The sequence below is a fragment of the Mytilus galloprovincialis genome, chromosome 5 (assembly GCF_965363235.1).
Source record: "Mytilus galloprovincialis chromosome 5, xbMytGall1.hap1.1, whole genome shotgun sequence".
NCBI lineage: Eukaryota > Metazoa > Mollusca > Bivalvia > Mytilida > Mytilidae > Mytilus > Mytilus galloprovincialis.
This window is the reverse complement of record NC_134842.1, coordinates 13,690,332-13,705,227: the sequence shown is the minus strand read 5'-3', so window position 1 is coordinate 13,705,227 and position 14,896 is coordinate 13,690,332. Positions and strand designations below refer to the sequence as shown.

Sequence of the window (14,896 nt, the reverse complement as noted above, 5' to 3'; positions counted from 1 at the left end):
GCATACAAGAACCTATCATTTGACACTGGAAATGACATTATAAACTGGTTTTTAATATTTTCGTATCAACAGATATTGCTTCAAGCGGAAAGACCTAAATTTGTTCTCTTTGAACAACTGGTTTATAATTCTCTTTGTCATTTGAATCTTGTTATATTCATCATTGAACACAAACGTGGCGAGTAAGGGAATAACCGGAATAGATCGTTATAATGGCTGAACAAATAAGACAATAATAAAAAGTAATTTCAATCGATTATTTTATTTCATTCTGCATCAGAAAAATTTGTCTCTTGGTTTGAGTATGACTATTGCTAAGTTGATACTGGACAGGTCTGTAATAGAGAACATGATAACGTTTAGACTTAAACAAATGACTTAATAAAAGCAAATTTTAATTGGTAGTTCACCTTATCAATTTTATGTATGATAATGATTTAACTTAAATATTGCAAAGTTGATTTGTCAACACAGTCAAAATTAAAAACTACAAAAATTACAGAACGCCGAGGAAAATTCAAAAAGGAAAGTCCCTAATTAAAATGTACTTTGAATGTACTACAATACTTTAATAAAATTTATGGAACATGATGGGTAGTCTGCTTACACTCCAGGAGCGTTTAATATCATCCTTGATTGCCAGTGTCTTGACGGGTGTCACATGTTTAACATAGTCTGCTAACACTTCAGCAGCGTTTAATGTCATCACTGGTTTCCAGTGTCATGACGGGTGTAACATGTTGAACAGAGTCTTCTTACACTTCCGGATCACCTAATATTATCCCTAGTTTTATGTGTTGGTTCGTCCGTCGCAGTTCTATACAGTGTTTTTTATTGTGTTGTTATTGTGTGTGTGTGGTTTTTTTAAAATAAAATTTATGATAAAGTATTTCTTAATTACAAAGACTATACCATTAAAACATTACTATAATTATTTAAGAAGAAAAACTTTTTATAATACGCATACTTGATTATCTTAAGAGGTTGAAATTACCTGTTTTAAATGTTCCTAGAAGTGGACCACCGTCTATGACTAATTCAAAAGTGCCGTCCTCATCCATATCATTTGCACCCGTCCATATTTGCTGAGACAAGGCTGCAATATGAATTGAGTTGTTATGCGTTTAATAGAAATATGTCACATGGAATACCATAACAAAACACATATACACATACATTAAAATCGATTGAAACTGTATGTCGTAGTTGTACATAAAGGCCTCGAACTACAAGTTTGACGTTACAGAAATTTACCGCAGACTACACCAATGAATATTAAATTTAACTATAGTGCCTAACAAGATTTTGTGAGGTAGACGAAATTGACTTTAAAACGATCGTATTGACTTTGATGTCCAGAAATAGGCAGATCGGACATATTTTGACTTTATTTACTTACTTCTTAAGTTTGTGATTAATTGTAATTAACATGTTCCAAAGAGACAGAAAAATGCTTTTTTTTGTTATGATAAATAATAATTTTACCCGCCGTAGTCGTGCGTAAAATATATTTCGTCATTTCTCTTAAGAAATGACTTGTTTAATGCAACAAAACGTCTTATTTGTAAACTTTCTCTTTTATCTCCACAATAGGCTTTTAAAAAATAATCTTTCAACTGTGTATTCAGAAAATTTTGTGAAAATAGAAGAAGTGGCAATTCTTACCTTTCATACCTTAACTTTCATTGATAAAACATAATATTGACTCGTCCAGTATCCAGTTTGAAGGTCATTTTAGTTACCGTACACATTCATGCACGTTCTAATTAATCAATAGTCATGTATGAAAAGCATAAACAAGTTTGTAGGTAAACTAATAACAACTTAATCCAATCAAATTGCCTACGATCAGAGATGGGTCCGATTACTTCCAATGTAATTGATTAAATTACAATTACTTTGTCATTTGTACGATTAAATTAAATTAATGATTACATCATTTCTGAAAGTATCTGATTAAATTAATGATTACATTGGCAAAGTAATCATGATTACATCTGATTACAATGAATTTAAAAACAAAAAATTTTGAATGATGTGGATGAATAAACTTTTAATATAACTTTAGCATTTTTGAGAACGTATTTTATTGGGCGTATGACATTTGCGCCGATTTTGAAAATTTTCATTCTTTCATTTGCGCCGATTTCATTTTTTCATTTGCGCCGATTTTGTATTTTTTCCTAATTGGATTTACAGGTAAGTTACAGGTAAGTTCACACTTTTACATTGGCTGAGCACAGAGTATAAAGACAAATCAAGTGACATTGCAATTGGTAAATGGCTATCCCAATGTTTCGGGTTACCATTCCTTTCCCTAAATGAAATCAATGGCTGCTTCACGTTTGACATTGTCTGACGCTCTTTCTGATGACAAATGTCATACATTCTTAGACCACGTACAAGTACACATTCCATAACGGTCAAACAATTCGTGATGGCGTCCATAAAACTAACGAAGGGAGGATTTCAACTTCACCATTTGGAACTCTTGGTTTAATAGCTTCCTTGTGAGAAAATGCGAACCCTAGAAATGCCCTCACCAGTACGTATGCCAGACAAAGAAAAGATGGCCTTCGTTATTGAAAATTACGCCAAATATAGAAGAGACGAAATCATAAGAAAGGAATATATTAGATGTGTTGCCTATACATACATCGATTTATGATTTGAATGTATTCCGTTTTTATGGATTTGAATGCTGTACATATATTTTTTAATTCGTCATTTTAGTATAAACAAAGAGCTTTTATCTTAGGTTTTCACTTCTTGATTTTAAGCAGGAGACAACAGTTATATACATGTTATGATTGACAATTCATAACATATGTACAACTGGCTTTTAAGCAGGAGACAACAGTTATATACATGTTATGATTGGCAATTCATAACATATGTACAACTGGCTAACGGAAGAGGTCTTTAATAATAAATGAAAATAACATTACTGGGATGGAGAGTTGTCTCATTGGCACTCATACCACATCTTCTTATATCATTTCACCTGTAATTTACCTGTTATTTACCTGTAAAAAAATCGGCGCAAATGAAATGCAGATCGGCGCAAATGCAAAACGCCGATTTTATTTGGTTCAATTATAAAATGATAACTTCAAATTAAATGTCATCTATTTAAATAAACACCAAATTTCACTACATATATATTCATTACACTTTATCACCAATGATCTCTAAATTATTTTGAATTAAATTTAATAAAGATATATCATAATCAAGAGTTTTTTTGTTTGCCTTCTGACCTCTTTCATAATTTATATGTATTCCAAGTTGCAGTTTATGGAAGTTTAAATATGGATGAAATAAAGTTACATTTGTACCAGTTAAAACTAGGTTAAATTTTAATAGAAATGTTTAATCAAATTGTAAACAATATGTATTAAAGTACTAAAAACCATTGCATTTTACACGTCCAGTCCAAATACAAAAAAAAGTTTAAACAACATATTTGTCCAACTTATAATTTAGTTTGTGCTAATTAGATAATTTTTCATATCTGATTTATCTTTTATCATATATATTTCCCTACAGCTATACTCAATAGGTAATTGCAATAAAAACAAACCTTAATTAGTCTTCTACCTGTCAATTCAAAGTTGACAAAAATCACAAAAATTAACAAAAGATTATAATTCAGGGTTAAAGAAAAGTATTACTTGAATATATAACAGTTATTATCAAATATTAATATTAAGATCATTATAAAACGATGAATATACATGTATGTACAATATCTTTTACCAAGATAAAAGGTATATAATTGTATTATATGTCTCTGCTTAGGCTAATGATGACTTTTCAATACTGTAACAGTTTATTTTTTACTGAAGTAGACAAGCTTAAAGTAACCAAACCATTTTAGTATGTTAAAAATTTATCAAATATGAACAAAGAGGTTCATTTAATGACCAAAAACACAATTTTAGATTTTTTTCATTGTAATCAGAATGTAATCAAAAAGTAATCATGATTACAGGGTATTTTGAAAAGTAATTGATTAAATTAAATTACATGTAATCAGATTTTTGGCTGATTAATGATTACACTGATTACTTGAAAAATTGTAATCAATTACAGCTGATTAACGATTACAATTACAATTACCCCAAGTCTGCCTACGATTCAATAACAATGACCAGTCCACATCATAAAAATGTATAGGGGTAAACTGGGTAGGGAGAAAATGTCAGATATTTTAAGTTCATTATTTTGCAAAAACGAATAAAAATTTGTTAACCTATAGATTTGCTATAATTTCATAAACATGTCATTCTGTATTGGTATAGTTTTTGGATCTTTTATTTACGTATAAATGGCTGTAAAAAGTTTGGTCTTCAAAAGTCATCATAATCATTGACTTTATACAGAAAATTCGCCTTTTTAAAACATTGAATGTATCACAAATAATACGCGCCAACAAAGTAAAATCATTTCTTAAAACACTGCAAAAATAATCATTCTGATTGATACAGTGGTATTGTCATAAATTGCGCTGGAGTGAACAGTGGTACAGCAAACGTCGAATTCCCTCACACAATGTTATGACACAGTATACGAGATGTATAAAAAACCTAAAGTATTATTTTGTTTCTTTCAATCATTCATATGTTATAGTGAAATAATAATTTGCTTCAGGAAACAAGTATTGTTCAATTTTGTAAAATTAAGCTAAAAACACATTGATGACACATGTTTCACATGCAAATAATTACATTAGATGTATGTTTCATTATGATACTTAATTCTGATTGGCTAACTGCACATCACGTGTTATTCCGTAAGCAATTGCATTGCTCAATAAAACTTTTCATTCATGATAACACGTGGTCCCACAATTAAGTGCACAGGTGAATTAAATAAAACAATAATAAAATTCGTGTTTTCATGATCATTGCTAAAAAAATGTAATTATAAGTATTGAATGCTTCTTTTTGTAACTTCATAGGGTTATTGTGGGACCACTAGTTATCATGAATGAAAAGTAAGAATTCAATTCTTAAATAAATAATTGGACCTCATTGGGTCCATAATTACGTGAATTTGAATTTAACTCATAATATAGATATGGATAACGCATGCGCTATACGTGTTCTGTTATTTAAAGGAAACATTGAGGGTGAATCAAAAGTAATTCCTTTCATTTACTGAATCCATCCGTCAATCTTATACAGTTGAAAACACGATGATCATCATGTCATTAAATCTATAAATAAATATGAAATTAAACAGACCTAGATAAATCGAAGTACTTTATTAAAGTTATTGGCTGTTCGCTCTTTGTTTATATGTGTAGAAAAAATTCAAAAGTAGACAGAAACCAAGTGTCTTTTTTCTACACATATAAACTAAGAGCGAACAGCCAATAACTTAACAACAACTACAAACTGGAGGATCTCAAGAGCCTGTGGCGCTCACCTGACTCTACATGGGTTTTTGAAATCATATAAAAATCATAAAAATCATAACAGATACTTATGAAAATATTTGAGGCCAAATTTGGTTTAATATTGGTATGTATGATTCATTCCATTCAGTGGTTCTCTAAAGGAAGACATTTATATGTATTCCCCATAGGTTCCTATGATAAACTAAGTCCCCCGATGGCCGCCATATTGGATGATTGATCGGGTACAAATTAAAAACATTTGGTCTTCACCTCTTAAAGAACTCTCATGCTATGTTTTCTTTCGTTCCATTCAGTGGTTCTTTATAAGAAGACAATTGTATGTATTTCCCATAGAGTCTTATGTTTAACTTAGTCTCCCGCTTGCAGCCATCTTGGATGATTGATCGGCTACAAAGTAATGACACTTGCTCATAAGGAAATTCATGCTGTTTTGCTTACATTCCATTCAGTGAATCTCTTACAGAAGACATTTCTATGTTTTTCCCGTAGGGTCCTATGTTAAACTAAGTCCCCCTGCTGGCGGCCATCTTGGATGATAGATCGGCTACAAAGTAACAACACCTGGTAAGCACCTCATAAGAAACACGCATGTAATGTTTACATTCATTCCATTCAGTGGTTCTCGAAAAGAAGACATTTGTATGTATTTCCCTTAGGGTCCTACGTTAAGCTAAGTCCTCTGCTGGCGGCCATTTTGGATACTGAATTGGCTACCAAGTAACAACACTTGGTCAGCACTCATAAGGAACATTCATGCCATATTTGGTTCCATTCCATTCAGTGGATCTCTAGAAGAAGTTCAAAATGTAAGAAGTTAACGACGACGACAGACGACGGATGCCGGATGCCGAGTGATGAGAATAGCTCAAGTGGCTCCTCGGGGAAGGTGAGCTAAAAACCAATGCACCTATGTTAGAATAATATTTTTATAGCAGATCTTACCCTACTACATTTCTCAGTCTTTTTAAAACACATTTATATCTTGATCTTTTTTGTTATAACATGGCAGGCATTGCAAAAAAATAATAATACGTGTCTTGTACATGTTATAAAACTAACAGAAATATGAAAATGAAAATGAAAATATATTATAAAAACAAAAGAAGCCAAATATTAGAAACTTGGGTGTGATGTCAATAAATAGTTGCTATTGTGTTCTAAAAAATACGAATGAATTATGTACTCAAAACGTACGAATAGAGAACTTATCTCTGACAGCATCAGCTTCTGCTTCGCTATTTGGCCTCCAAAGGTAGGCTCCCTCTTCATTGGAACAAAAGTCCTGTGATGTTACAAGACGCATATCAAGTTTTACATAATATAATACAGCATGAAACATTGTTTTAACGCTTTAAGACTCGGAAACATTTTAAAAACAATAACGTATTATAGTTTATTATATCATCGATGTGTGTAACATTCGAAATACCACATGTCGGTATCAGGCATCGAGGGTTGGGATCCCGCTAACATGTTTAACCCCGCCACATTATTTACATATGTGCCTGTTCCAAGTCAGAAACCTGTAATTCAGTGGTTGTAGTTCGCTTATGTGATTCATATTTGTTTTTCGTTCATTTTTTTTACATAAATAAGGCCGTTAGTTTCTTGTTTGAATTGTTTTACATTGTCTTATCGGGGCCTTTTATAGCTGACTATGCCGTATGGGCTTTGCTCATTGTGGAAGGCCGTACGATGACCTATAGTTGTTAATGTCTGTGTCATTTTGGTCCTTTGTGGATAGTTGTCTCATTAACTGATGCCCTTTTAAATTTCAGACAACAACAATGAACATAATGAAAATGAATCAACTAACACTGATGATGACAACACAGATTCAGAAACTGATGTCAATAACAATGATGAGGCTGCACATGCTCAGCAAAATGAATCTGAAGTTAAACAAATGCAGGAAATGCCTAACGAACAATCGCAGGAAATGCTTACTCGCGATCTGAAGAAAACTCAAAACAAAAATTCACAAAAAGTACCTATCCATCAATCTCAACCTTCATTTCAATCAATCACCAATGAAGAGAATGACGAATGTACAGGAGAAGCAGCAACATCAACATCAAAAGCTAAAAAAAAATCTAGTAAAAAGAAGACAACTAGTCAAAATGATTCAAAAGATGAAAAGCAAAGTTCAATGCAACAATTTCTAGTTGAGAAACAATCTAATGCAACCACTCCTGGAAATAAAGTCTCAAAAAGGTCTGCAACAACTCCTACAACAGACCTTTTCGATAGAGAGAATCAAACAACCAAACCCAAAACACAAAGTTAAAAAGGAGAAATAAACATGTATGAACAATTATGTAGCTAACTCCTTTTTTTTGCTGTTGGTTTATCATCTCTATATACTCTTTTTACAATGATTTGTTTGTATATAGTTTTACTATTATTCATACAAATATGTATGACAAGCATATTCCTAAAGGTAAACAACCACCTTGAAGATTTATGTAAATTTAAAAAAAAACAGTAAAAATACCAAAATATGTAGCGATGATTGTGATGGAATACTAGATTTCATACTTTCAAGAAGTAACAGAAAAAAGAGTAAAATAGAAAGGAACCGTAATGTTGTGTTTTATAAAATAATGTCAAAGAGTAATAGAAATAAAAACAGTATTGGTTTGTGTTATCAACTGGATCATGCAAAGAATACAAACATAATTAAAGAATGTTCTTTAATAAACATACCTATAAACAATAAATATCTAATTATATTCTATAAATTTGCAATATCAATTCCTTTATTTATGTATTATCATAGTAGAAAGAACAGTTCGCAAACAAAATATAACTTCCTACAGTTTTACTGGAGTAAGAATCTCAAAATTCCAATCTTAATAATGTAAAAAGTATAAAGAACTATATATTTTTGGAATAAGTGTCAAGTAAAATATCAACAAATACTTGAGGTGTCAGTTTTGAGACCGGAAGTAACAAACTATGTCTTTTTTTAAACAAAAGTTTATAGAAAACATAAATTTTAGAAATCAGCATACAAGAACCTATCATTTGACACTGGAAATGACATTATAAACTGGTTTTTAATATTTTCGTATCAACAGATATTGCTTCAAGCGGAAAGACCTAAATTTGTTCTCTTTGAACAACTGGTTTATAATTCTCTTTGTCATTTGAATCTTGTTATATTCATCATTGAACACAAACGTGGCGAGTAAGGGAATAACCGGAATAGATCGTTATAATGGCTGAACAAATAAGACAATAATAAAAAGTAATTTCAATCGATTATTTTATTTCATTCTGCATCAGAAAAATTTGTCTCTTGGTTTGAGTATGACTATTGCTAAGTTGATACTGGACAGGTCTGTAATAGAGAACATGATAACGTTTAGACTTAAACAAATGACTTAATAAAAGCAAATTTTAATTGGTAGTTCACCTTATCAATTTTATGTATGATAATGATTTAACTTAAATATTGCAAAGTTGATTTGTCAACACAGTCAAAATTAAAAACTACAAAAATTACAGAACGCCGAGGAAAATTCAAAAAGGAAAGTCCCTAATTAAAATGTACTTTGAATGTACTACAATACTTTAATAAAATTTATGGAACATGATGGGTAGTCTGCTTACACTCCAGGAGCGTTTAATATCATCCTTGATTGCCAGTGTCTTGACGGGTGTCACATGTTTAACATAGTCTGCTTACACTTCAGCAGCGTTTAATGTCATCACTGGTTTCCAGTGTCATGACGGGTGTCACATGTTGAACAGAGTCTTCTTACACTTCCGGATCACCTAATATTATCCCTAGTTTTATGTGTTGGTTCGTCCGTCGCAGTTCTATACAGTGTTTTTTATTGTGTTGTTATTGTGTGTGTGTGGTTTTTTTAAAATAAAATTTATGATAAAGTATTTCTTAATTACAAAGACTATACCATTAAAACATTACTATAATTATTTAAGAAGAAAAACTTTTTATAATACGCATACTTGATTATCTTAAGAGGTTGAAATTACCTGTTCTAAATGTTCCTAGAAGTGGACCACCGTCTATGACTAATTCAAAAGTGCCGTCCTCATCCATATCATTTGCACCCGTCCATATTTGCTGAGACAAGGCTGCAATATGAATTGAGTTGTTATGCGTTTAATAGAAATATGTCACATGGAATACCATAACAAAACACATATACACATACATTAAAATCGATTGAAACTGTATGTCGTAGTTGTACATAAAGGCCTCGAACTACAAGTTTGACGTTACAGAAATTTACCGCAGACTACACCAATGAATATTAAATTTAACTATAGTGCCTAACAAGATTTTGTGAGGTAGACGAAATTGACTTTAAAACGATCGTATTGACTTTTGATGTCCAGAAATAGGCAGATCGGACATATTTTGACTTTATTTACTTACTTCTTAAGTTTGTGATTAATTGTAATTAACATGTTCCAAAGAGACAGAAAAATGCTTTTTTTGTTATGATAAATAATAATTTTACCCACCGTAGTCGTGCGTAAAATATATTTCGTCATTTCTCTTAAGAAATGACTTGTTTAATGCAACAAAACGTCTTATTTGTAAACTTTCTCTTTTATCTCCACAATAGGCTTTTAAAAAATAATCTTTCAACTGTGTATTCAGAAAATTTTGTGAAAATAGAAGAAGTGGCAATTCTTACCTTTCATACCTTAACTTTCATTGATAAAACATAATATTGACTCGTCCAGTATCCAGTTTGAAGGTCATTTTAGTTACCGTACACATTCATGCACGTTCTAATTAATCAATAGTCATGTATGAAAAGCATAAACAAGTTTGTAGGTAAACTAATAACAACTTAATCCAATCAAATTGCCTACGATTCCTTAACAATGACCAGTCCACATCATAAAAATGTATAGGGGTAAACTGGGTAGGGAGAAAATGTCAGATATTTTAAGTTCATTATTTTGCAAAAACGAATAAAAATTTGTTAACCTATAGATTTGCTATAATTTCATAAACATGTCATTCTGTATTGGTATAGTTTTTGGATCTTTTATTTACGTATAAATGGCTGTAAAAAGTTTGGTCTTCAAAAGTCATCATAATCATTGACTTTATACAGAAAATTCGCCTTTTTAAAACATTGAATGTATCACAAATAATACGCGCCAACAAAGTAAAATCATTTCTTAAAACACTGCAAAAATAATCATTCTGATTGATACAGTGGTATTGTCATAAATTGCGCTGGAGTGAACAGTGGTACAGCAAACGTCGAATTCCCTCACACAATGTTATGACACAGTATACGAGATGTATAAAAAACCTAAAGTATTATTTTGTTTCTTTCAATCATTCATATGTTATAGTGAAATAATAATTTGCTTCAGGAAACAAGTATTGTTCAATTTTGTAAAATTAAGCTAAAAACACATTGATGACACATGTTTCACATGCAAATAATTACATTAGATGTATGTTTCATTATGATACTTAATTCTGATTGGCTAACTGCACATCACGTGTTATTCCGTAAGCAATTGCATTGCTCAATAAAACTTTTCATTCATGATAACACGTGGTCCCACAATTAAGTGCACAGGTGAATTAAATAAAACAATAATAAAATTCGTGTTTTCATGATCATTGCTAAAAAAATGTAATTATAAGTATTGAATGCTTCTTTTTGTAACTTCATAGGGTTATTGTGGGACCACTAGTTATCATGAATGAAAAGTAAGAATTCAATTCTTAAATAAATAATTGGACCTCATTGGGTCCATAATTACGTGAATTTGAATTTAACTCATAATATAGATATGGATAACGCATGCGCTATACGTGTTCTGTTATTTAAAGGAAACATTGAGGGTGAATCAAAAGTAATTCCTTTCATTTACTGAATCCATCCGTCAATCTTATACAGTTGAAAACACGATGATCATCATGTCATTAAATCTATAAATAAATATGAAATTAAACAGACCTAGATAAATCGAAGTACTTTATTAAAGTTATTGGCTGTTCGCTCTTTGTTTATATGTGTAGAAAAAATTCAAAAGTAGACAGAAACCAAGTGTCTTTTTTCTACACATATAAACTAAGAGCGAACAGCCAATAACTTAACAACAACTACAAACTGGAGGATCTCAAGAGCCTGTGGCGCTCACCTGACTCTACATGGGTTTTTGAAATCATATAAAAATCATAAAAATCATAACAGATACTTATGAAAATATTTGAGGCCAAATTTGGTTTAATATTGGTATGTATGATTCATTCCATTCAGTGGTTCTCTAAAGGAAGACATTTATATGTATTCCCCATAGGTTCCTATGATAAACTAAGTCCCCCGATGGCCGCCATATTGGATGATTGATCGGGTACAAATTAAAAACATTTGGTCTTCACCTCTTAAAGAACTCTCATGCTATGTTTTCTTTCGTTCCATTCAGTGGTTCTTTATAAGAAGACAATTGTATGTATTTCCCATAGAGTCTTATGTTTAACTTAGTCTCCCGCTTGCAGCCATCTTGGATGATTGATCGGCTACAAAGTAATGACACTTGCTCATAAGGAAATTCATGCTGTTTTGCTTACATTCCATTCAGTGAATCTCTTACAGAAGACATTTCTATGTTTTTCCCGTAGGGTCCTATGTTAAACTAAGTCCCCCTGCTGGCGGCCATCTTGGATGATAGATCGGCTACAAAGTAACAACACCTGGTAAGCACCTCATAAGAAACACGCATGTAATGTTTACATTCATTCCATTCAGTGGTTCTCGAAAAGAAGACATTTGTATGTATTTCCCTTAGGGTCCTACGTTAAGCTAAGTCCTCTGCTGGCGGCCATTTTGGATACTGAATTGGCTACCAAGTAACAACACTTGGTCAGCACTCATAAGGAACATTCATGCCATATTTGGTTCCATTCCATTCAGTGGATCTCTAGAAGAAGTTCAAAATGTAAGAAGTTAACGACGACGACAGACGACGGATGCCGGATGCCGAGTGATGAGAATAGCTCAAGTGGCTCCTCGGGGAAGGTGAGCTAAAAACCAATGCACCTATGTTAGAATAATATTTTTATAGCAGATCTTACCCTACTACATTTCTCAGTCTTTTTAAAACACATTTATATCTTGATCTTTTTTGTTATAACATGGCAGGCATTGCAAAAAAATAATAATACGTGTCTTGTACATGTTATAAAACTAACAGAAATTTGAATATGAAAATGAAAATGAAAATATATTATAAAAACAAAAGAAGCCAAATATTAGAAACTTGGGTGTGATGTCAATAAATAGTTGCTATTGTGTTCTAAAAAATACGAATGAATTATGTACTCAAAACGTACGAATAGAGAACTTATCTCTGACAGCATCAGCTTCTGCTTCGCTATTTGGCCTCCAAAGGTAGGCTCCCTCTTCATTGGAACAAAAGTCCTGTGATGTAACAAGACGCATATCAAGTTTTACATAATATAATACAGCATGAAACATTGTTTTAACGCTTTAAGACTCGGAAACATTTTAAAAACAATAACGTATTATAGTTTATTATATCATCGATGTGTGTAACATTCGAAATACCACATGTCGGTATCAGGCATCGAGGGTTGGGATCCCGCTAACATGTTTAACCCCGCCACATTATTTATATATGTGCCTGTTCCAAGTCAGAAACCTGTAATTCAGTGGTTGTAGTTCGCTTATGTGATTCATATTTGTTTTTCGTTCATTTTTTTTACATAAATAAGGCCGTTAGTTTCTTGTTTGAATTGTTTTACATTGTCTTATCGGGGCCTTTTATAGCTGACTATGCCGTATGGGCTTTGCTCATTGTGGAAGGCCGTACGATGACCTATAGTTGTTAATGTCTGTGTCATTTTGGTCCTTTGTGGATAGTTGTCTCATTAACTGATGCCCTTTTAAATTTCAGACAACAACAATGAACATAATGAAAATGAATCAACTAACACTGATGATGACAACACAGTTTCAGAAACTGATGTCAATAACAATGATGAGGCTGCACATGCTCAGCAAAATGAATCTGAAGTTAAACAAATGCAGGAAATGCCTAACGAACAATCGCAGGAAATGCTTACTCGCGATCTGAAGAAAACTCAAAACAAAAATTCACAAAAAGTACCTATCCATCAATCTCAACCTTCATTTCAATCAATCACCAATGAAGAGAATGACGAATGTACAGGAGAAGCAGCAACATCAACATCAAAAGCTAAAAAAAAATCTAGTAAAAAGAAGACAACTAGTCAAAATGATTCAAAAGATGAAAAGCAAAGTTCAATGCAACAATTTCTAGTTGAGAAACAATTTAATGCAACCACTCCTGGAAATAAAGTCTCAAAAAGGTCTGCAACAACTCCTACAACAGACTTTTCGATAGAGAGAATCAAACAACCAAACCCAAAACACAAAGTTAAAAAGGAGAAATAAACATGTATGAACAATTATGTAGCTAACTCCTTTTTTTTGCTGTTAATTTATCATCTCTATATACTCTTTTTACAATGATTTGTTTGTATATAGTTTTACTATTATTCATACAAATATGTATGACAAGCATATTCCTAAAGGTAAACAACCACCTTGAAGATTTATGTAAATTTAAAAAAAAACAGTAAAAATACCAAAATATGTAGCGATGATTGTGATGGAATACTAGATTTCATACTTTCAAGAAGTAACAGAAAAAAGAGTAAAATAGAAAGGAACCGTAATGTTGTGTTTTATAAAATAATGTCAAAGAGTTATAGAAATAAAAACAGTATTGGTTTGTGTTATCAACTGGATCATGCAAAGAATACAAACATAATTAAAGAATGTTCTTTAATAAACATACCTATAAACAATAAATATCTAATTATATTCTATAAATTTGCAATATCAATTCCTTTATTTATGTATTATCATAGTAGAAAGAACAGTTCGCAAACAAAATATAACTTCCTACAGTTTTACTGGAGTAAGAATCTCAAAATTCCAATCTTATGCAGCTGGGAAAATAAATCCATGAATCAAACAGTAATCCAGCAACATTTAACTACAGTTCATAATAACATCTGGAAAAAACTACACTGTACATGTAAATTCGTTCGAAATAACTTTTGGCTTAAATATATTTTATCACTATACAAATACACGCACAGATATAGATACTGGGAAGGAATTTTTAGTCAAAAAGTAACATCAGCGTCGACTATATCTGTAGTACCTGCAAAAATAAAAACAAAATTGATACAATCAACTTCAATTAAAACAAAATATAACAATATAAGTGCATTATTAGAACCAATAGATTTCAACAGAACAAAAACAATTAGTAGAAATTACATGAGCAAACAATGGCTATTAATAGATGTGGGAAAATCCCTACACAAATTATCTAAAACATGTACACTTTTTCTGAACTGGTGTCCAATTTCAAGGACAGATGAAATATGCATAAAAGATCATGTAT

General features: G+C 31.6%; 1 long non-coding RNA gene across 1 annotated transcript; it reads right to left on the bottom strand.

The window, feature by feature from the left end:
- Nucleotides 1–8,676: 8,676 nt before the first annotated feature.
- On the bottom strand, nt 8,677–12,859 carry LOC143074335 (uncharacterized). The gene is made up of 3 exons (XR_012977804.1): nt 12,768–12,859; nt 9,428–9,529; nt 8,677–8,768 (listed from the first exon to the last, which is right to left on the bottom strand). It is a non-coding gene; the product is annotated as an uncharacterized LOC143074335 (long non-coding RNA).
- Nucleotides 12,860–14,896: the final 2,037 nt, after the last annotated feature.